Source organism: Cupressus sempervirens, chromosome 4, assembly GCF_028749045.1.
Source record: "Cupressus sempervirens isolate cs-2001-9-10 chromosome 4, ASM2874904v1, whole genome shotgun sequence".
NCBI lineage: Eukaryota > Viridiplantae > Streptophyta > Pinopsida > Cupressales > Cupressaceae > Cupressus > Cupressus sempervirens.
The window spans coordinates 418,992,521-419,016,625 of NC_143121.1; positions in this window are offsets into that span (position 1 = coordinate 418,992,521).

Genomic DNA, 24,105 nt, shown 5'->3' on the forward strand with positions numbered 1-24,105 from the left:
ACCTAACTAGGGATAAGATGAAAACACAAGAACCACCTTCTACAATCCCTATAGCTACCAGTGGAAAAACTCAAGAGCAAGCATCTAAAGATACACCAGCTAAGGTTGATACCATAGTTAAAGTTGTCATGACTAAACAACAAACTCAAACTGTCGAGGAGCCCACAAAGGAACAAATAGGACAGACAAAGGTATCCATTCCTACTACACAAACACAAGGTGCACCTCAAATAATTGTGATTGATCAAGGAAGAAAATAAGAAGAGAAGGAAATTCCAAAAGAAAAGGAGTAGGAAGCAATTCAAACATTGGTTAATTTACCAACTACTGGCACTCCTACAAAAATCCTTTAGAAGCTGAGCACAAATGCAATGCCACTTCAAATTTTTGCACCAGGCTCGAGTTCCACAAAGGTTGCAAGGGTACTTTACTATGGAGACCCAACATTAGATGAGGAAATTGTTATACCAAAGTATGATTATACAACCATTAACCTTGAATAGATCATTGAGATGTAGGAGGCATTGGAAAGGAAGAAGAACCAAGAAATACTCATAAAGGAGTATAAGCAAAGGCAAACACTTCATGAGATAAAAGAAATCTTTTTAGATGCATTCAACTTGCAAACACCTATTGAAACCATGCCAACATTGGAACAATTGTCAGATATTGTTGAATAGGTGACAAATGAAGACTAGGAAACCAATGCAAAACTCATGGAATGGTTTGAAAAGAAGTTTCAAGGAAAGGTAAATGAGAAGATATCAAGTAGAATAGCACTGTCACAAGTGGAATTGGCTAAAAAAATAGAAAAATTGAAGAAGGTACTTGAGAATATATTCTCATTGTACACTAAATTTTGTGACCCCACACTCTTCACACAAGAAATGAGCCAAAGGATTTTGAGTCTAGAGAGAAACTTGAAAATACCTGGTATGCAGTTACCACAAAACCTAGCTCAAAGTGAGAAGCACTCTCATTCCACGCTTCACATATAGAAGGAACTAGCTGTATTAAAAGTAGAAGAGGCTAATAAAAGAGCCAAGTTAGTCCAAATTCAAGCCTCCCTAACCCCACACATGGAAATCCTATAGAAAGAACTAGCCTATGCAGAGACTGTACTCAAAAAGATCCTAATCTTTCAACATTGGATGGCTTAGTTGACCTTGTAGTAGAGATAACCATCCAAATTAAATCGCTAGATGTTGTAATAGACAACTGGGATGCTACTCTCAAGATTGTAATGGAAGTAAATAAGAACTTCCTAGATAAATACACACTTAGTGTATAAACCCTTTGACATCAATGTCAAAAAAGGGGGAGAAATATTAAAGGAGAGAGATATATGCAAGGGGGAGACATGTAAAAAGGGGAGTTACAAAATAAATAGAGAAAAGAAAAACAACAAGAAATTAGAAACATGACATATCAGAACATATCAGATAAAGAGTATCCGATTAGAATGATTGAAGTCAAAGAGGAATAGCAGAGGCAAATCAATTTACTAAGAGAGATTTTGGATACAGAAAAGACATGTTAACTCAAGGGGAGTTAATTTTTTTATGAGGTATATAGTTCTTTACAAAATTTTGAACAATTTTGAAGTCTTGTATATATGCCAAATTGGATGTATATTATATTCAAGGAGATTAGATTCATCTTGTATAGTTAAGTATTTTTGCCACTCATGTCAAAAGGGGAGATCTTTGATCTCAGATTGGTTTTGACAATTGAGTGTCAACACACTTAAGAAATTTACTAAGTTCATGCCAAGCTAGTAACATATGCTGAAGCACTTCAAGTGCTAAGTGAACAGATGATGCCAAGCAAGTTCAAGTGCTGAGGCAGATAGAATTATAGCATGTGTTGAGCATCAGTATCAACAAGTGTTGAGTAACACAAAATTGACCTAGTTGTTTGTGATGGCACAAACAACTATGTAAACCATTTCTGAGTTGACATATGGATAGATCTTGAAGGTTTGAAGATAAGATCAAATCTATTTGGATTCCCTATGTGATCAACATGCAACCAATCAGAAAAATGGAAGGAATTAAGCGAGAAAAATGGATGAATCTCAAATGTAGATTCATACCTAACCCTAAGCCACCAAAGTCTATTTAAAGGGAGATGAAGCCCCATAATTTAGTGAGAAAGAGAGATCATTAGAGAATGCATGTGAGAAGGTGATGATAGCAGTGAAAGGGGTGAAGTGATCAACATACATTCAAGGTGACTTAGAAGAAGGACAAAATTGCAGAATTAGTTTTCAGAATAGAGGATCGAGGATACAACAATTCCATATCAAATTAGGAAGGATTAAGAAGGACTAAGTTGAGATCTAAAATCAATAATATCAAATTTTAAGTGTATTAGATCAAACATTCTACTATACTTTCTAACAACTGTATCAGTAGGATGAAATCCTTTGTATTCAAGTTGACTTAACAATCATTGAGAAATCCTTTAACAGGGTGACATTCCAAGTGAGTGCTCTAAAATCCTTTAGCCAGGAACACTTTTAACAAGGTGTTAAAATCCTTTAATAGGATAGGATCTAACAATCCTTTGTAAGCATTTAACAGGGCAGGCCTTTCATAGGGAAAATCATGAAAATGGTCAAATCATGTAACCTTAACAGGTGAACTTTATTGCTGCAGTAGTGAAGAATTGTGGGTGTCATCCCCACCCCACTTTTACCTTCTCATTGGAGGGTTTCTAGGTAATCATATCTGGTGCCAAGTGTGTATGTGGATGCATTTACTTTACATGCTATTTCTATATGTTTATGCATGCAATTGTTGTGAAGATTAAAAATTTTATTGGTTAGAGTTTAGTACTTCTAATTCACCCCCCCCTCTCAAAAGTATACATTTCCCATTTGTATTTCCAACATCTGATTGTGCAATCATGAGAGGAAACTCGTTAATCAATATCTTTTAATATTTTATTACTTTTTAAATATTCATGCACACTTTTTGCAATTTAAAATATCTTTATTAAATTAATTTCTCTTTCTCTCTTTAATTAATTTTCAAAGTGTTTTTTTATAAAAATATTTATTAGCTTACATAATAATAATATTTAGCATTTATTAAAAATGATCTCCTAAATATAATATTAATAAATTGAATAAGTATTATTACGCTCCAAAATTAGAACTATAACTTTATCTTTAAATTTATTTCTTTAATTTAATTAATTTCTTAATTAGTTAAATATTATTAAATATTGAATTATCTTAATAATTTTCCATTAAATTAAATCATTAAATATTCTTTTAAATTTGATTTAATTAACAGAGAAATCACCATAGACCCACAAGATGAACTATGAAAACCCATCATAAAATACAACATACTAGATCAAACTCAAGGGTTATAATCACAAGTTTATGTCATATGATGAATTTAGAAGGTAGAAAACTTAGATTCTTGTCCTACTTTTTAGGACAAATGATTTAAGGATAGGATTCAAAATCAAGAGTTATCTCCCCTCTCTTACCATTGAGATATTGCGATAGGGTACACTCATCCTAGCAATTCAAGGAAGTCGATACTTGGTACCTATAATCTGCATAAAATCTATGCATGTACAAAAATATTCATTAACATTACATAAAAATCAATATTAATACACAACATTCATAGATAATTACTTAAAACAATGTTCTTTCATTATACAATAGCCTAGAAAGAGTACCTAAGAATAGATGGATCTCACATTCATTCATTAATAAAATATAGCATTCATTCATTATCACATGAAGTTTAAAAAAATCATGAGCATCCACAAAATAATATCATAATGTCAAAAGCTAACATCTAACATTACTTCATCCTTTAACATTCATTAACAGTAGCACATAAACACATGACATTCAATAATATGTTAAATAAGGTATTTAAACATGCCTTAACCAATTATGATTTAATTTTGGATCACCTACCCGATTAGTTTCAAATTTTATTCTCACCAAAAATCATAAAATGTGTTGAGCTATCATGTTGCATGATGCTTAATAGTAGGAATCCTTTTGAACTCCTCTCTTGAAAAGCTGATTCGGGATCAACTCTAAGGTTCTGGGTGATCTTGCAACCTATTAAAATCTGCTTAATTGAAGATAAATGTTTTTGTTCACAAAGAGGCTTTTGCTGGTTTGAACCAATTTTGGATAAGATGATCAATTTGCTTGTTGTTTCAAAATTAAATACAAAAAAGATATATTTTTGGTATTTTCTACTTTAAATGAATGCAATCTAACAATGCAATTATATGAATTCCTAATTTAACCAAGGGTCAACAAAGCAAATAACGAAGATAAGGTAATGAGAAATGAAAGCAAATAACATGAAAGGAAAATTCCTAATGGATATAAACCATGGTTATAATACATTTGCAAGTTAAATTATTGAAAAGATCAGGTAGGAAATGAATAAAAATAGGAGCAACACTTCCTCAAATCTATTGATGAAATTGTCGATGGGAATTTAGTAAAATTGGAAGATGTTTCACTTCTTATCAAATTGCAAGGCCATGGAAACTGTGCTCATGCGAGATGAGAAGCTATGTAGGAACAATAGGGTGATCTCTTCTCCAAATCGGTACATCAACAAAATTTGTCAACACACGGTGAACACTAGAACTAAAATATCACACAATCAAATCAATAGAACAAAACTATTGGCTCCATTATTATCATGAACAAGAATCCACAAAAATAACACACTTCGACAAGAATACCTATACTCATAATGAGAGCACTAATAACATTTATTATTGCATCAAAGTAACGACCTATAATACATGTTACATTCCTCAATTTATAAGAAATCATCTTCTCAATTTGTGTTGAGAGTGAGAGATCTCTTCATGCAAATATATGCTTAAAACTAATAAAAAAAATCTAATTATGTACAAACTAACTCTCTAAATGGTGCTAAAATAGGACTCCACCCTTGTATATATCAATTGATGGGTGCATGAGGCTTTACATGTCTTAAAATAAAGAAAGAAGCAGTAGATAAGAAGAAGGAAGCTATAAGAGGATCTGTGAGTCACTGAAAGCTCTAAAAATGGAAGCTTGGCCTTCTCTAAACATTTCTAGGAGTTAAACTATCGTTAGAATGCATTCCTAGTGCATGGAAAGCTCTAAATTTGGAACTAGCAATTAACTTTCAATGCATCTCTGACTTCTTCAAAATTTCCAGTGCACCTTTGGAATAGCACACCTGTGCAGGTTCAAAAATCCAAAATTTTCCCAATTGTCAAAAATGAATTTCTAGCTTTTGGGTTTTCTTCTCCTTTATACCAGAGTGATGTTTGGATGTTTTCTATTGAATTTATCTATAATCTTCATCACTTGGTGTCCCTGCATCTATTGTATCAAAAGTCCTAGCCTCTATATCTTGAGGAGTTTGTTGAGGTTCTTCACGTATTTGTCCTTCGTTAGATACTTCATCACACACTTCTCTCTCTTCTTTAGTGATAGGAGGGAGGGATGTGGTTGATTCTTTGTCCAAAAATGACAAATCCTAAAATGGTGGTGTTGAGGTTCCCAAAGATCCTTGTGGCAGAGGTGGCATTTGATTCCAATCCTCTTCCAAGGGTTGGTTCGTGACTGTATCTCATATTTTTTCACCCACAATTTCAGTCCCTACTGGTGTAAAGTTGAAATCATATATTTTAAAGATATATGTTCCTTGCCCCTCTTACTTACCTATCCACTATTGTTGCTCATCCTTTGAATTTGTAACCTCAATAGGTTGCCTGGGAATAGATGGTAGCATAATGGTGGAGCTCCTCCTTCCCTCTTCTTGGGAAACCCTTGTCAATTGTGTCCTTTGACTTAATGGGAGATTGTATTATTTATCCTCTTCATCCTCTTTAGGGATGGTTTATGTGACTAGAGGAATGGGTGTAACCTATCTTTGTATCTTATGCCTCCTAGTCCTTTGGATAGTAGGTCCAACTCTAGATTTCTTAGTAGGTGAAGGAGAGGCTTGTTCCTCTTGTGTAGGTAGGGATACCTCCTATGCTTCTTGTTCTAGGGCTTGTTCATGTTCTTGTTCTAGTGGAGGCACTTGTGGAATATCCTAAGTTTGAGTTGCCTCTACATTTTGAGGCTCTTGGTTCTTAGGTACTTAGGCTACCTCTTGAGCTTGAGTCACCTCTTCTTGTTGAGGTTCTTTAGCTTTAGGTTCAACTTGCTTTGGAGAAGCTCTTTTTCTCTTATTATTCCTTTTGTCCACCCTAAAATAACCAAATTCCCTTTCATGCTTATATACCATTTTCAGTCTGATTAGAGATTGCATAAGGAAAGTTGGTACTGTTAGTTTTGCACCTTTTCCCTTAACTGGGCATGTTGTGGCATGAAAGATCACAGTATGAGGAATTGGTTCCAGCTTAAAGAGATTCTATGTGATTGATATATGTCTTTCCCTTTTTTAATTGGATTATATGTCTTTCCCTGTGATTGATATATGCATTCTCTTCCCTATCAACCTCTGCATTCATGATTGGCATATCAAATATCTTGTCACAATTGTGCAAGGAATCCAAGACCTCTTGAGTGTCTTGTTGGACAACCTTAAGTAAGATCTTTATCTTCAAGGTGCTACCTACTAGATATAGAGTCATCCTATAATAATCCCTCATATGGATATCCTATTCATCTATCATGTTCATCCAATGATCTTCTACTACATCTTCATGAACAAATTGTTTTCTTGCCAAAAGTTGAACTTTGCCAATATTATCAAAAAATGGATGAGGAGAGTTGTAATCTTCCAGGGGATATTGATTCCATTCTACATCAAAGGTCATGATATCCTATTTATGTTTAACTTGAAATGGATCTATAGTGATTGGCCATACCTAGATCTTCTTATGTTGTTTCCTCACTCTATCATATGTAATGTGAGTTGTCTTGCAATCTCCAATAAAATGAGCCTATCTGATCGATATCTTGAGATTTTCCTTGGATTCACAATTGTGCTTGCTACCCCTAGGTAGGTGAATGTCTTGAACTAGATGTAATAAGCACCCATCTCTACAATCCTTTCTGCTACCTTTACTAATATCCTCTTGTCATAATCACCTTCAAAGAATCAGATGATTACAAAAATGAAAGCATCATTGACTATTATGTATTCTTTGCTCTGATTTGAGAGCTTCTTCCTTACTAGACATCTGGCATGCTTCCCTTCTTATAAAATCCTAGATAGTCAGTTGTCCTTGCTGCTAGTAAATACACCAAGTATGATATCATGTAAAACCTGGGGTCACCTTTGACTCCTACCAACTTCTCATCTAAGTTTTCACTTAGTATTGTGGCCCAACCAATTAGCATTTTATTTTTTTGACGGTCTCAATGAAATGTACCATCCAAATATTCAGGTGCCTAGCTACCAATAAACTCATAACCCTACTCAGAAGCACAATGGAGTATTCAATGTCATCCTTCATGTATCTTGTAGTCATATCTACCTTGCTTTCTCTTCTTCCCGCTAGTGTTCTCTCAATCAAGAATGATGATTGTATGATCTCTTTAGCTTCCTTTTCATTTTCACTATACCATCTTTTAGCTTGATGATAAGTAATTTTCACATATTGATATGCTCTTAGAAGATGGAAGACTTTTTCAATATTCCCTAGTCTTAAATCTAGGACTATCTCCCTTGTTATACTCTTTACAACTCTTTCTTCTGACACATAATTCTCTATCAAGGTCATGACCAAATCTAAAGATTGCATTGATGTGGGATGTGAGGCTACATTAACCAAGCCCGATCTTAAAAGTGTTGAGACTATCGAAGTCATTGCCTTAGGCTTGTTGCAAAGTACTAGGAACACATTCCAATCTATATGTCCCAATTTCATATCTCTAATCTCTAAATCTTCATCCTAAAAACATGATTTCTTAGGTGCCCCTTGAAATTTGAAAACCACTAGTTTTGAAGCCATCTTCTCTATGACTGAGGATGAGAAGGAAGCCATTTAATCTACATAAAACATACACACATAGTTTGAAGGGGTGAAAATTAAACCCTAATTACTAAAAAACTAGACCCATAACCCTAAAACCCTCACAAAACTAGTCAAATCCCCCTTTTTGCTTTGTTTATGTAGTTTAGTGCACCTTGTGCACCTTGATAGGTGTGCTAGGTGTGCTAAATAACCTGTACAAGGTTATTAATTGCACAGTGGTGCACTCGCGCAAGTGCACATCCTTGTGGAGTATGCACATGTGCATGTGCACTACTGTGCACATTGTAATGTGCAATGTGAGGGATGCAAAGGGTTTGCAAGGTCAAGGGTACCCTTACTTGTGTTGAGGTTAAAGGGTAAAAAATGGTGCACATATTCGCACCATTACAAGGTGTACATATGCCCACCTTTTCCTTAGGTTTACATTAGGTTTTAAATGTGAATAAACATACACACTTGTGTTCCTTGAATAGGTGCGCATGTGCACACCTTTATGTTTGTTGACTTAGTGTCTTGTGTGTAGGTGAGCGGATGTTTGGTGCACCTCTGTAGGTATGGAGGTGCACTCACAAATACTTGAAGGAAAATAATGAATGAGGGGAGGGGGTGGTCTTGGGCATTTATAGACCCGGGACCATGCCCACCTTTGGGATGTGTGTAGGTGCGTAGTTCCAAAGGGTGCACATGCACTCTTCCACATCTAGTGCACTTGTGCACCCATGATAGGTGTGCATGTGCGGTACATGTGCTAGCATGAAACTTAACCTCTTAATCACCTTTCTGGTCCAAATATCTCAAATTTGACAAGTGGGTTTCTTAGGTAGAGGACTGGGTAAGACCTAGACTCTAGGTAGAGCCCCAAAAATGATTCAGACCTTGGACTAGGGGTTTGGGAAAGCAAAAAAATTACTAGGTGGTCCCCATTTATGGAAGAAATGGGGCATGCATTGTGAAATCACAACAAAATGTAAGAACAACTGTGCCAAAAAGAGCGTAAAAAGATGATTATCGTGCACCAATCATATGTTTTAGCTCTTTTGGCATAATCATTCTTAAAAAAATTTGGCTCAGTCTCCAACTGGTGAGTATGTGTTTTGAAAAATTATTTTTGGACCGTGAGTCAGTAAAAAGAGAAATATCAAACTTGAAAAAGATGTATATAAATGTAATTAATTTTTAAACTTCAATTTTATAAAATTAAAAAGAGAACCATAGAATTATAAGAAATTATTGTGGTTTGTACTATTTTAAAATTACAATTACAAGTGATAAAGCAATATACCTTTGATTTAGAGAGCGTAAATAATGAAAATGAAGTATTACAGAAGGTGCAAGCTCACCTACCCACGCCCCCTCCCCCCCCCATGTGGATAGCACTATTAAGTAGAGTATAGTTACATCCATCCATCCATACATACATACATACATGGTTAAGTGCTACCTAACTATGTCCAAGGTGTTTGCACACTGGAGGCATACTTTCCCTACCAAGCTGCCTACATACTTGTATCCATGGGATCAAGACCCTTGAACTACTCACTCTAGCAAATATGTAGTTCTAGTTTCTAATTGTTTTGATGTAGCTGCATTCCTATAACCATTGGTGATCTATACTCACCTAATACAACTCTTCACCATCATACACCTACTCGGGCAAATCAAGCAATTTTCTATAATTACAATACTATAAAACCCTAGTGCAACCATTGTGTTGTAGTTTACAGTTAATGTAAGGTTAACCTATATACATCCTACTCACTCCTTATATAGTTATGTTTAAAATCTTGTGACAAATATCAATGGGTCTAAATAGACTAGTCAAGTTAATGCTGAAATGCAAAGTTTAGCCTTCTATTTTCAAAAGCTAGGTACACTAGGTACATATAATGTCTTAAAATATAAGCCCCGTGAGTTAGCATATAATGTCTTAAGATAGTTAAGTTCTACCTAACTATGTCCAAGATTTTTGCATATTAGAGGCATACTCTTCCTACCAAACTGCGTACATACCCATATCCATGAGATCCAGACCCTTGAACTACTCACTCTAACAAATGTGTTGTTCTAGTTTCTAATTATTTTGATGTATTTGTATTCTTATAACCATTGGTGAGATTTACTCACCTAATACAACTCTTCATCATCATACACCCACTCAGGCAAATAAGATAGTTTTCTATAATTACAATACTGTAATACCCTGGTGCAACCTTTGTATTGTAGTTTACAGTTTAAGTAAGGTTAACCTATATATGTCCTAACTCAATCCTTATATAGATATTTTTAAAATCTTGTGACTATTCCCATGGCCATGCCATCTATTGAGTGAGTTTTATTATTTTTCTGTTGTGCCAAGATCTCTCTATTTATATACATACATACATACATAAACACACACACACACACACACACACATATGTATATACACACATACATAGTGTAGACACCTAAATTTGTCCAAAACCCATTTCGTGACCAATTAAATAAATATTTATTATTTATTTAATTCCCCTACCTTAATTAAATAAATTTTACATTTATTTAATTATGTTCGCCTTACCTTGATTTAGTTAAACTAAGGTTTATCTAAATCCTAGCCTTTCCTTGATTTAAATAAACTAAGGTTTATTTAAATCCTAACCCATTCACTTTAATTAAGTATGTCATTTACTTAATTAATTCCCTACTAATCCCACTTGGAATTAAATATTAAATTTAATCCTATTTGAGCACATGGCTCCTACCTTTAACCCCTCACCTAACCTCACTTCCCTAACCTAACCCATCATGCTAAACCAACTCACTTCCTAATCATGCTTTCTTTTCCTAATCATCCTAGCTAATCCCCTCTTAATCCTAAGTGTGTGCTCACACATGTGTGAGAGATGTTCACACTTTTCTCATCCCTCATATCTTGCATGTCTCTTGCACACTTGTCCTCTTGCATGAGAGTCAAGGTGTCTCACACATGTATGAGAAGCCATGCCTTCTCACACCTCTTGCACACTTGTCCTCTTGCATGAGAATCAAGTTGTCTCTCACATGTGTGAGAAGCCATGCTTCTCACACCTCATTGATCATGTCACCATCAGAGGTTGCTCACACATGCATGAGCATATTGCCCCCTTTGAATGGTCAAAACCCTAATCCATGTGGAGTCTACTTGTCCTCCACCTCATTGACACCTCATCAATCCTGAGAGATCCTAGCCCTCCATTTTGCATTCAATCTTAGCCGTCCGTTGCATCCATTTTCGTATAAATGGAGAGCCCTCTCCTCATTTTCAAAGAAGCACTATCTACCTTATTGTTATGCTGCTGGACTTGTGAGCAACCACATCCCATGGGCAATGAAATCATCTAGACTTGATGGTTTCATGAGGTTTGCATAGTGCTATTTTTATGTTCATGTTATCTTTATTTTACATTGTTTTCTTTCATATTTTGAGGTTTTGCATGATAATGTAGGAATGTGCATTAGTTTCTTAGTGTTATTTCCTTAGTTACATTTTTATGCAACACACATAGATACATACACATACAAAGATCACAATGAAATGGCAACAAGATGTAGAGATTACAAGGGCATGACAATGAAATGCAACGATTATAAGGGCATGACAATGAAATCTTAGATCTCCACTGATCTCCACAATCCACAAGATCTATCTATATATACATATATACATACATAAAAATATACATACATACATATATATACACATACATACATATACATACATACACACATACATTTGCATATGCAATTTTATCACCTTGGAAAATTGTATTTGATCCTGCTAGCTAGGAATAACTAATTATTTGTTTTATTGTACCTAATTTGATGGTTGTTCTTCAAGAATTTGTAATCAACCTAGCTAATCAGTAACTAGACCAATTTAACTAGGTTATGACTTGTTTCTTTCTAAAAATATCTACTATGATATGTTTTTCTAAAATTTCTTTCCCATTTTTCTTGGTTTGCATTATTTTTGTGCAAGATCTTGAGCTAAGTTAATTAGCATGGGTTGAGTGAGTTTTATTGTTTTATTATTTGGATTTTGGAATATGGGCTTTTTTTTATCATTGGTTTTGTTCAAGTCCTAATTTAAGTACCAAATACATATGCATCGAAAAGACTTTAGGCAATACCTAAGTTAAATGAACTAATCTAAAAATAATGACAAAGACTGAGGAATTTGTGTCATCATTAATTAATAAGCCAAGTGAATTCATAAATAAATCATATTTGTAAAAAGTGTGTGAAGGATAGAAGTAATTGACTATTAGTACTATTAAGATTAAACCATAGACAAAAATAACAATTACATGCAAATATAAACAATATCAAAAATAATAGATCACACAGAAAAGAACATAAGACACCAATCTGGGCTACGTCCACCAAACAACAAGTCCAATATTATTACAATCCAGTGATTACAACCTGATTACAATTTGCAATTACTTACAATTCAATACCACCACAAGAACCAATTTTTGCATCACCTTATGGAACAATCCCTAACCCTAAGCCCTTTTATACAAGTATTTTTCCTACTTTAGGGTTAAAATTAGTCACAATATGTTAGCCATACATTGGTGAATATAAAGAATAGCCGATTGGCGAATAGTAGCCCAAATTTTTGTGCTATTGGCGAATAGAAGCCCAAAATTTTTTTCTAAAGAATTTTTGAAGTATGTATAGTACTTTCCTGATTAGTCACCACAAACTAACAATCTCCCACTTGGGGACTAATTAGACTCCACACTAGACAACAATCTCCCACTTAGAGACTAATCCTATAGCTATGCCACTACTCCATGAGGCTCCCACTGGATCAAACCACCCTGGACTTTGTTGTTCTTTTATTCATCTTCGATCTAAAAGACTAACCAAAGCTGAAGAGGAGTTCAACTTCTCCCTTGTTACTACCTTTGTAAACATATTCACTAGATTGTCATCTGTATGTATCTTGTCTAACTTTAACTATCCATCATCCAAAATTGACCAAATGAAATGGTACTATAACTGTGAGTGTTTTATCTTTGAATGCAAAGCATAATTCTTCACAAGATGAATGATACTCTAGCTATCTATAAACAAATAATTATCCCTTTGAGGGCGTCTCAATTCTTCCAAGAAGAACTGAAGCCATATCATCTCCTTAGCTACCTTTGTAGCAACAACATACTCTACCTCTATAGTGGATAAAGCATTAACCTAATGTAACCTAGAAACCCAGCTCACGACTGCCCCACCAACAGTAAATACATAACCTATAGTACTCCACCTAGTATCAATATCCCCTACCAAATCTGATTCAACATGGCCCTGTAAGTCAGTAGTAGAGCCCCCAAAGTGTAAACACTTACTAGATGTTCCTCTCAAATATATGAGAATCCATTTTACTGCTTTCTAATGCTCAATTCTTGGATGACTTATAGACTTGCTAACGACTCCCACTCCATGTGCAATATCTGGACTTGTACATACCATAACATCCATCAAACTTCCTATAGCTGAAGCATAGGGTACCTTGGACATCTTATCCTCCTCTTCTTGTATCTTGGGACACATCTCCTTAGTCAACTTCAAATGACCAGGTAAAAGTGTGCTAATAGCTTTAGCATTCTTTATAGAGAAACATTGCAACACCTTCTCAACATAATTAACTTGAGATAATATCAATTTCTTGTTCTTCCTATCTCTATAAATCTTCATACCAAGGATTTATTTTGTTGCCCCCAAATCCCTCATAGAAAATTCATGTGCTAACTGGCATTTCAACCTCTTAACTTGATCCATGTTAGACCCAGCTACAAGCATATCATCAACATATAAACATAAAATAATGTAGCTATCATCATCCAACCTTTTAAAATAAACAAAATGATTTGAATGACACCTACTATATCCATGCTCATGCATAAAATAGTCAAATTTCAAATATCATTGCTGAGGTGCTTGCTTCAAGCCATATAAACTTTTCTTCAATTTGCACACTGAGTTCTCCTTACCTTTGACTTCAAATCCCTGTGGCTGAGCCATATATATCTCTTCATCCAAATCACCATGAAGGAAGGTTTTTTTAATGTCAAACTAATCTAAATTCAAATCTTCATTAGTCACAATAATTAAAATAGTATGGATAGAAGTCATCTTAACAATAGGAGAAAATATCTCATCAAAATCAATGCCCTTTTTCTATGCAAATCCTTTTACAACTAAACTGGCTTTAAATATTTTCTTACCTCCATCCTCCTCTTTTAACCTACAAATTCACTTAGTTTGTAAAGCCCTTTTACCTATAAGAAACTTGCATAAATCCCATGTCCTATTTTTCATCAAAGAGTCCATTTCATCTTTCATTGCAGACTCCCACCGAATCTTAGTATCCACCTGCATAGCTTCATCATAACATTCAAGTTCACCAACATCTGTTAGTAAAATAGAATACAAAGAGGGAGAAAATATTTCTAGAGCTTGAATTAGCCTTGTTGACCATCTAACATTCATTGGTGTGTGTGTTATTTTTTGTTGTGGTTGTTGCACATCATGAGGAATTGTTGGAATATCATCTTTTGGAGTATCATCCAACACTACATAATCATCTTCTTTCTTCTCATGTTGCTGCAAAAAATCTTTGTATAACACTTTCTCATTGAATATAACATCCTTGCTTACAATTTTATGATTTTCAAAATCCCAAAGCTTATAACCAAATTTATTAATGCCATATCCAAAAAATACACATTTCTTTAACTCAACTTCTAGCTTGGTTCTATTTTCAAAATCTATATGAGCAAATGCTTCATAACCGAAGGTTTTAAGAAAAGAATAACTTAGTTTCTTACCAATCCATGCTTCCTCTAGAATACCATAGCTCAAAGTAGTAGAGGGACCTCTATTAATTAAATATATAGTAGTATTTATAGCCTCCACCCACATGTGTAAGGGTGACCCAACATGCAACCTCATGCTCCTTGCATGCTCTATTATAGTCCTGTTCATGCATTCAACCACTCCATTTTCCTATGGAGTCCTTGGAATAGTTGTCTATCTACAAATACCATTAGTGGAGCAATAGTCTTCAAATTCATTACTGCAATACTCACCACCATTATTAGATTTGAGACATTTTAATTTCTTACTAGTCTCATTTTCAACAAAGCATTTCCATTTCTTAAAAGTTTGAAACATATCAGATTTTTGTCTAAGGAAATGAACTCATATTTTTCTAGTTGCATCATCAATAAAGGTAACATAATAATGAGAACCCCCAAGGGAAGATACCTGAGTTGGTCCCCATACATTTGTATGTACAAGCTCTAATTTCTCCCTTTTATTTTCCTTCCCAGTCTTCACAAAACTCACTTTCTTTTGTTTTTCATATACACAACTTTCATAGAAATCCATATTAACACATTTTAGATCTTGTAAAATTTAATTTGAATGAAGTAATTCCATACCTTTCTCACTCATGTGCCCAAGTCTATTGTATCAAAATCTACAATAGTTATTTGTTCTCCCTACTCAACTATAACAACTATTCCTGAACATTCATTTTTCTCTGAAAGAATTAAAGTAGAAGGAACAATATGACCTATACAAAGATATAAGGTGCCTACTTTAACACATTTTTCTACTATAAGGGAACTTTTTGAAACCTTCCAATTTTTATCATTAAAAGTAACTACACAACCCTCATCACCAAGTTGCCCTGCTGAAATTAAATTCCTACTCAATCTTGGAACATGTCTTACCTCATGTAGTAGCCAATGATTCCCATTCTGTAACTCAATCTTAACTTTTCCCTTTCCAACAATCTGAAAGGGTTCATTATCCTCCAAATAAACAAGTCCAAAATCCTCTTGGACATAATCAATGAAATAACCTCTATGAGGTGTAGCATGAAATGAAGCACCAAAATCTAAAACCCATGAATCGTCAACACTTTCTAAAGACAGAAGCAAAGCATCCTCTTCAGATTTATTACTTACCACATTTGCCTACTTGTCTCCATCTAGTTTATCTCTTTCATTTTTCTTTTAAGTTGAACAATCTTTCTTTTTATGCCCTGGTTTCCCATAGTACCAGTAGTCATTCGATCCTCTCGATTAAGACCTCCTCTCCTTTGACTTTCCTCTTGATTTCCCATGATTTCTGGAATTACTTCCTCTCTCATGCCTTGACTTTGTGCATTCAAATCACTTCCCAATGTAGATCCATCTTAGGTTTTCCTACAAGTTTCCTCACTCAAAATAACACCGATCACATCATCATATTTTAGGGTACTAGATCCAAGAATAGAATTACTCACAGTAATTACCAAGCCATTCCAACTTTCAGGCAAAGAACACAAAATCAAGAGAGCCCTAATTTTTTCATCAAAATTGATACCCATAGAAAATAATTGACTAGTAATAGTATGAAATTCATTTAAATAATCTGCAATAGATCCACCTTTTAACATTTTCATATTAAACAAATGCTTCATGAGAAATATCTTGTTTGAAGTGGAGGGCTTTTCATACAATTTCGCTAGGGTTTGCATCAACTCTTTTGTTGTCTTCACTTTTGTAATATTAAATGCCACTGATAGTGCCATGCATAATTGAATGCTTCCAAGTTCCTTTCTATCCAAAAGATCCTAGTCATCATTTGACATAGATCCTCGATTCTTGGTTTTGCCTTCCAATGGCTTCCATAAATCCTTCTGATAAAGATAGTCTTCCATTTGCATTTTCCATAACTAAAAGTTTTGCCCATTAAAATTTTCAACCCTCAGCTTACCCTTGTCTACCATTTCTCCCACTCAACCGTGAGACTCTCACTCAACCGTGAGACTCCCATTCAACTATGAGACTTTCTTGTAGAGGATAACTAAAAAACAACCTCGCTCTGATACCACTTGTTAGGATTAAACTATAGATAGAAATAAAAAATACATGCAAATATAAACAATATCATAAAATAATAGATCACATAGAAAAGAACATGAGACACCAAGAATTAACATGGTTCACCCAATTCCTAGGCTACATCCACCAAACAAAAAGTTCAATATTATTACGATCTAGTGATTACAACATGATTACAATCTATAATCCCTTACAGCTCAATGCCACTGCAAGGACCAATTTTTGCATTACCTTATTGAAAAATCCCTAACCCTAAGCCCTTTTATACAAGTATTTTTCCTACTCTAGGGTTAAAATTAGTTACAACATGTCGGCCATAGATTGGTGAATATAAACATTAGCCAATTGGTGAATAGTAGCCCAAAATTTTGTGCCATTGGTGAATAGAAAATAGTAGCCCAAATTTTTTTTTTCCAAAGAATTTATGAAGTATGTACATTAATTTCCTGATTAGTCACCACAAGCTAACAATCTCCCACTTGGGGACTGATCAGGCTCCACACTAGACAACAAGTACATCGTGGGATATGGAGTATAGATGGGAAAAGGTTTCACCCTGTATATGTAATAGATCAAAACCTTTCTACCAAGTTTAATGGATCCTAGAATCAATACTAATAGTAATTGTGTGCCTAACCTCATTAGTTATTTGTATAGTTCTCTTTAACCACTAGTTGGACAATAAATTGCATGTGTTTTCAGGGTAAAGTACCACAGTGGCTGCATGTTCTCATGGTATAAAGTTAGGAAAGCTTGAAAGATTTTATTTTTTATTTTAGGTTACCATATTGTAGGTTGATAACATACCCCTACTCTTTATAATGGAGTTGGTCGAGAGTCTATAAGACACTTGTTGTTGCATTAAGAATAAAAGGTATCAACATTCAAGAAATGTGACAGAGGCTTGTGTATAAGTTGCATGGTGTTTGGAGGGTTACAACCATTCATAGGATGCTGAAGAATCCATTGAAAGGGTTAGGCAACCAAGATAATGGAGGTTTGAATTAGTTTCTTAAAATAGAAATGAAACCCTTATTAAGGCTAGGGTTTGAATGTTCAGTTATCTCCACATTAGCTAGGTGCCCAAAAGTCAGAAGTTTGGACACTCTTGATAAGGTAAATTTGTAGGCAAGTTCATTTGTCCAATTTCTTTGAGAGTTTTGTGATTTTGTGGGTTGAGTGTGCCTTTAGGCCTATTAGTCTAGATTAGTGCTTGCAATTTGAATGCCTTAATGAATAGTTGAAAACCTAAGATTTTGAAGCTTAGTAGAGCTTAGTATTGGGTATTTGAATCCCCCTTTAGTTTTGTTAGTTTTTTTGAAATTTTTTGATTTCTTGCTTAAAAAACCCAAGATAAGCTACAAAGAAGAGCCCTCATTAGGTCTGTTTGTTAGGATTGGTGTTTGGAGCCCACTAAGGTGCATGGAACCTTAAGAATGTTTGAAAGATACATAGATGTTGAGAAGCTAGAGATGATGATGCTAATGCAGAAAATCATCTACCTATCACTTGTAGGTCATTTTTGATGTATGTGAAGATATTATTGTACCTTAAAAGATACAATCAAGTATGCAAGCTCTAATTGTGCACGAATTTGATATATTTTTTAAAGTGGGAAAGATAAATTGGTATCAATAAGTTGATTATGAAAGGAAATATTTCGAATGCAGATTGTGGTTTCTTGAAAAGCAATTGAGAGGAAGAAGCAAATTTATCAAGGCCATTCAACGAATTTCAATCTTATGGAATTTGGAGTAGTTGGTGATGGTTCACATGAACTTAAGATCTCAAATAAAAGGCTCATAGTTTATAGTTGTGTTGTAGGTTGTTTCCTAAATATCACTATTTTATTGCTTAAATACAATAGTATCATTTTTATTGAAATTTTTGACAAATTAGATATTTTTTCATCATGTTTCATGTAGTGCCTATTGTAAAATGCATAAGTGTTGTGGTAGAAAATTTACTATTTTGGAATAGTCAACAAATGCACCTTGCTTTAATCTGCTCTTTGGAAATCCAAGTCATGGGATTAAATATTAGAGCTCCTAAGCATAACATTAATACAGATGGAATTCATCTCCAAGGAGCCAAGAATGTCCAAATAAGAAATAATGACATCGAAATAGGTTGCCAAGTCTAAATTACATATTAATTTGTCATCTATAGAAAGAAAATGTTTTTTATAACTCAAATTGTCATAGTTATGATATTCAATTCATAGCATAAGGAATACTTGGTTACTTTTTGGGTCTCTCTTGACAAGTCCTGCCATTTAGTTTTAGACGTACCTTGACAAGGCCTTGAATATATGGTTGTTAACTTAAAAGATGTCCAAACTATGCTAATTATAAAAATATAATGTGAAAAAATTCTTAATAAATTATGAAAGGTCTGTACTTCATTCTAATTTGCTAATTCGTACTATACTTCATTCTAATTTGCTAAGTCTGATTATTTTTTATTATGGAGCAGGGGATGATTGTATCTTCATTGTATCCAGATCCTCCAATGTTGACATTCAAAAGATCACATGTGGACTAGGCCATGACATCAGGTATTTAAGGACTCAATCATGAGATATTACATGTCTAAGGGATGATTTTAATGTGTTTTTTTTTGTTATTTCTAGCATTGGGAGGCTAGGAAAAGATGGGGAAGAAGCAACAGTGTTAAAATGTTCATTATAAGCCTTTGGAGTAAAATGGAGAAGAAGCCATAGATGGAGTAAAATGTAGTGTTAAAATGTTCATTATAAGCCTTTGGAGTAAAATGGAGAAGAATCCATAGATGGAGTAAAATGTAGTGTTAAAATGTTCATTATAAGCTTTTGGACCTATTTAAGGTACCAAGTAGGTGTGTGCTAGCATAAAATGAAAAAATGCAAAAAAGTGTAAAATGTTGCTGACAACATTTTGCAACATGACAAATTTTAGAAGATGGAAGGTCAACCATCTTGGGGATGTGAAAGGTCATTCTATTACTTAAGCAATGCAATCTCATGTAGAAATCAAAGAATTGAATGTCAAGAGGAGAGAGGAAGAGTATGGCGTGGGTTTGAATAATAAAAATCATTTTTTGTGAAATCTGCAGGCCAACTATACTTCTAGGCTCCCCCATGAAATAAGCTTGTGAAATCTAGAACCCAGTATAGTTAGGTCATTACATCAAAGCTCCAAAAGAGGGGAGCTATTTGAAATTAATTCCCAAATCACTTCCTAATACTCGACCTACATAATGTAATCTATATGTTGATTACATTATGATTTACAAAAGAGCCCAATGATTATATGAAGACAAGTGGTAATCTAGACATTATCTAATGACAAAATGAACACTAAAGAGCTAAGGAAAAAATGGGCATAAAATTTTCCCTCATTGATTTTGATCCAGAATTCAAATTGTAACCATGACACTAACACAAGTCATCTGATGTAAACACAAACTAGATCCCTAAGATGAATAAAATATCTCGAAAAAAGTGAGATCCATAAAATTAAAACATGTGAGACCACAGAGAAGCCATCATTTACTGTGAAGCCCTTTGAAGCTAGCAATTACCAAGGTAGGCACATTTAGAAAAAAATAAATGCAAACCCAATTCGACTTCTTATTTACTATATGAAAGTAGCCCATAAAATCAGGAGTAGCCAGTGTATTTTAAACATAATTATATACAAAATGTCTTCAAAATAGAAGTCCCCTAAAACTTGGGCTACATTTCAGCATGAATAAATAACATCTAAACTTAAATATAAGTATCACAATTCGAAAAACATCACATCACCAACCATATCAAAATTTCATAAAAAAGAATGACCAAGATCATTATATTTCTATTTGTTTAGAAGAACCTAAAAAATCTTTCACTTCCATATCAACATCATTAAATGATAAATATGGAGAGGGAGCCATAGAAAACATAGATTCTCAAACATATTTTGCTACAATTGGAAAACCAAAATCAATAATAAATGGGGGTTAAGTATGTAGCTAGTTGAAAAAATCCTTGAAAATTGGAGGGGAGGAGAAAAAAGTGATATTTGGATTAAAAAAGATGGTGATGTCTATGGTGCAACTTAAATGCACCTTTACTCGATAAAAATTTATAACACTTCCACTATTTAACATTGGCTACGGGTGCATATAAGTTTCCCTATAGCCACTACCCAAAAAGATCTACCCACACAAAAATTATTTTCAAATGTTATGTGAAGTACCAAATACATATGCATTGAAAAGACTTTAGGCAGTACCTAAGTTAAATGAACTTATCTAAAATAATGACAAAGACTGAGGAATTTGTGTCATCATTAATGCATAAGCCAAGTGAATTCATCAATAAATCATATTTGTAAATGTGTACAAAGGATAGAAGTAATTGACTATTAGTACATCATGGGACATGGAGTATAGATAGGAAAAGATTTCACCCTGTGTATGTAATAGTTCAAAAGGTTTCTACTAAGTTGAATGGAGCCTATAATCAATACTAACACTACTTGTGTGCCTAATCTCATTAGTTATTGGTCTAGTTCTCTTTAACCACTAGTTGCTACTTTTGAGCCCATCTATTACTGAGCAAATCCACCTTGTTTGTGTAGTTACCCTCTTCCAAAGTGCACAATTTTTGCATTGCTTGCTCCACCACTACCATATGCAAGGAAATCAATGTGGAATAGAATAGATGAGTATGTCTCTATGGTTGGTGTGGGATTGAATTTGGTACAACATTTTCACTGATAGTATGGTGGAATAGACTATGGCATTGGTTTAGGGTCTTCAAAATTAGAGAGTTTTGTAGAGTTAGATGTTTTATTTAAATACAACATAGTTATACTTCACTTGGAAATGGAATTTACACTTCCTATGTCATTTTCTTGAGAGTTTGGAAAACATATTTGACAAATCCATTTTGTGCATCTCATGGAGCCAATTAGTCAAACTATTTAGAACATATTTGACAAATCCATTTTGTGCATCTTATGGAGGCAATCACTCACTCAAACAGTTCATGTGCCTTGTCTGTGCTTCCGCATTTGCATTTTCTATTACAAGATTTAACAAAATATTAATTCATCATCCTTTTTTTTGTAAATAAATTTTTAGTAGAATTATTTATTTATGTGATTAGCTTGTAGCTTATCTATGGAGGATTGATTATAAATATAATAGGTGTTGTCCTCAAAATTCATTTACAGATGTAGATGTTGTAAAATAGAATAATAAAAGTTGAAGGCAAGAAACATATTCATGTGTATCGACTTCAATAGATTTCTCTACTACATATAGGTAATGAAGTACATTATACACATTACAATGTTCAGGATAGGGTAAAAAGTACTTCAAAAAGGCCCATACACATGAATATCAAGCCTCTCCACTATGACCCCCACACTATAAAATGTACAACCTTGATCAGTAGCTATAATTATGATTTCACAAAGTATTCCATGTGAATCTCATCAAGCCATATTTTTGAGCCTTTGTTGAGCCTACAAAAACTTGGAATCCTTGATCTTTACCATTTACAAATAACCCCCCAAAAAATGGTTGATACCACCAACATGCATACATTCCATTGCACACATCAAATTCTTTTAGCTGTCAAAGATGAACTGTCAAAGATGAACTATGTAATGATCATGAAACTACTTTGAAAAGGGAAACTAAATAATCTAAGGGAAGATAAAATTTAATCTCTTTGTTATACTTTTTAAGGATTGTGCCCTAGATGGCCTATAGTAAAATTCATAGAAAAAGTTGGAGGTAGATATTGAATAATATATTTTCTAAGAAATATAAGCATTTTTTCCTTGCATCTATTTTGGGGTTATTCTCTACCATAAATGTAATATTTTATTTCTAAGCTAAAGATTTGAAAATATTGATGTCCATTTCTAATTTTCTGTGGGACTCTAATGTAGGTAGCATCGGACTTGTAGCCCCAATTAGAATGTTTGTGTACTTCTATTTTTGGAAAGACCTTAAGTAGAGATTGAATCCTAAAATCATTTTAGTTCAAAATTACAAGTTTCACAACAATGCAATTTGTAAAGCTAGTTATGTAATTAACATGTCAAAAGATTATTTGGTTAACAATTCAATCTAATTGGCATCTTTTATTTTCAATTAACTATAAATGTGCCACTATATTTATTCGTGATGTTGTTGGAATTCTTTATAATAATTGAGGGAGAGGGTGAATGATTTATCCAAGGTCAAAATGTACAAATAAAACTTTTCACAACTTAGTGAACCCATATCCATATAACATATTCATGCATGCACCCATTAGACCATACAATCACTTAAACTTTTTAGATTACTATCAAACCGAGTTTACAGAAATGTAAGGACAAAATATAACAGATTCAATAAAACATTTGACACAATGATTTTACGTAGAAACCCAATTTTGGAAAAACCACTAGTAACATGCTACTCATTCTCACTCTTCTAAAGTGATGCCTTATGAAAGGCCAACCCCGTTAAAGGCTATAATGCACACTATTAAATGTGACTTGGTTAGATGATTTTAATCACCCTATTAGGAGTGAGCCTTGTTAGAGGACTTTAGATCATTCACTTGGAATGTCACCTGGTTAAAGGATTTAAAAATAACTATTAGGTCAACCTTAATCCAAAGGATTTACCCTAAACTTGTACAATGATTAGAAAGTAAGAGTAAGGCTTGATTTGATAATAATTTACAACTCAGTTACATATTATAGATGTATGTTTCAGTCCTCCATTTTTCTTGGCTTTCACACACTTCAACTTTGATAGCTTGTTCACCCTTCAAGCATCCATAATCTTAAGCATTCTTTTTTTGCTTGCCAATAACAATCTCTTATGTTCAATCTCTAAATGAAGCAATAGCTTAGACCTCTCGTCTAACTTAGGTTCCTGAACCTTGATCAACCTTGCTTCTGACCAACCATCTCTATAAATAGAAAATTAAGATCTTTTGTTGTTCATCCTCTATCATCCATTTTAGGGTTAGGTAGGATTCAATGAATCTACCCACCTTTTGATTTTAGTCCCTTCTAGAAACTTCTCCTTCAATCCTCTTTGAATTTTTTGCAAAATGATTTACGATGAATTTTGTGCCACCAACTCATCATAGTTATCTTCCACATGCTTCACGAAATTCAAGAAAAAAAATAGTCGGCTCAAATTTGTCAACTAT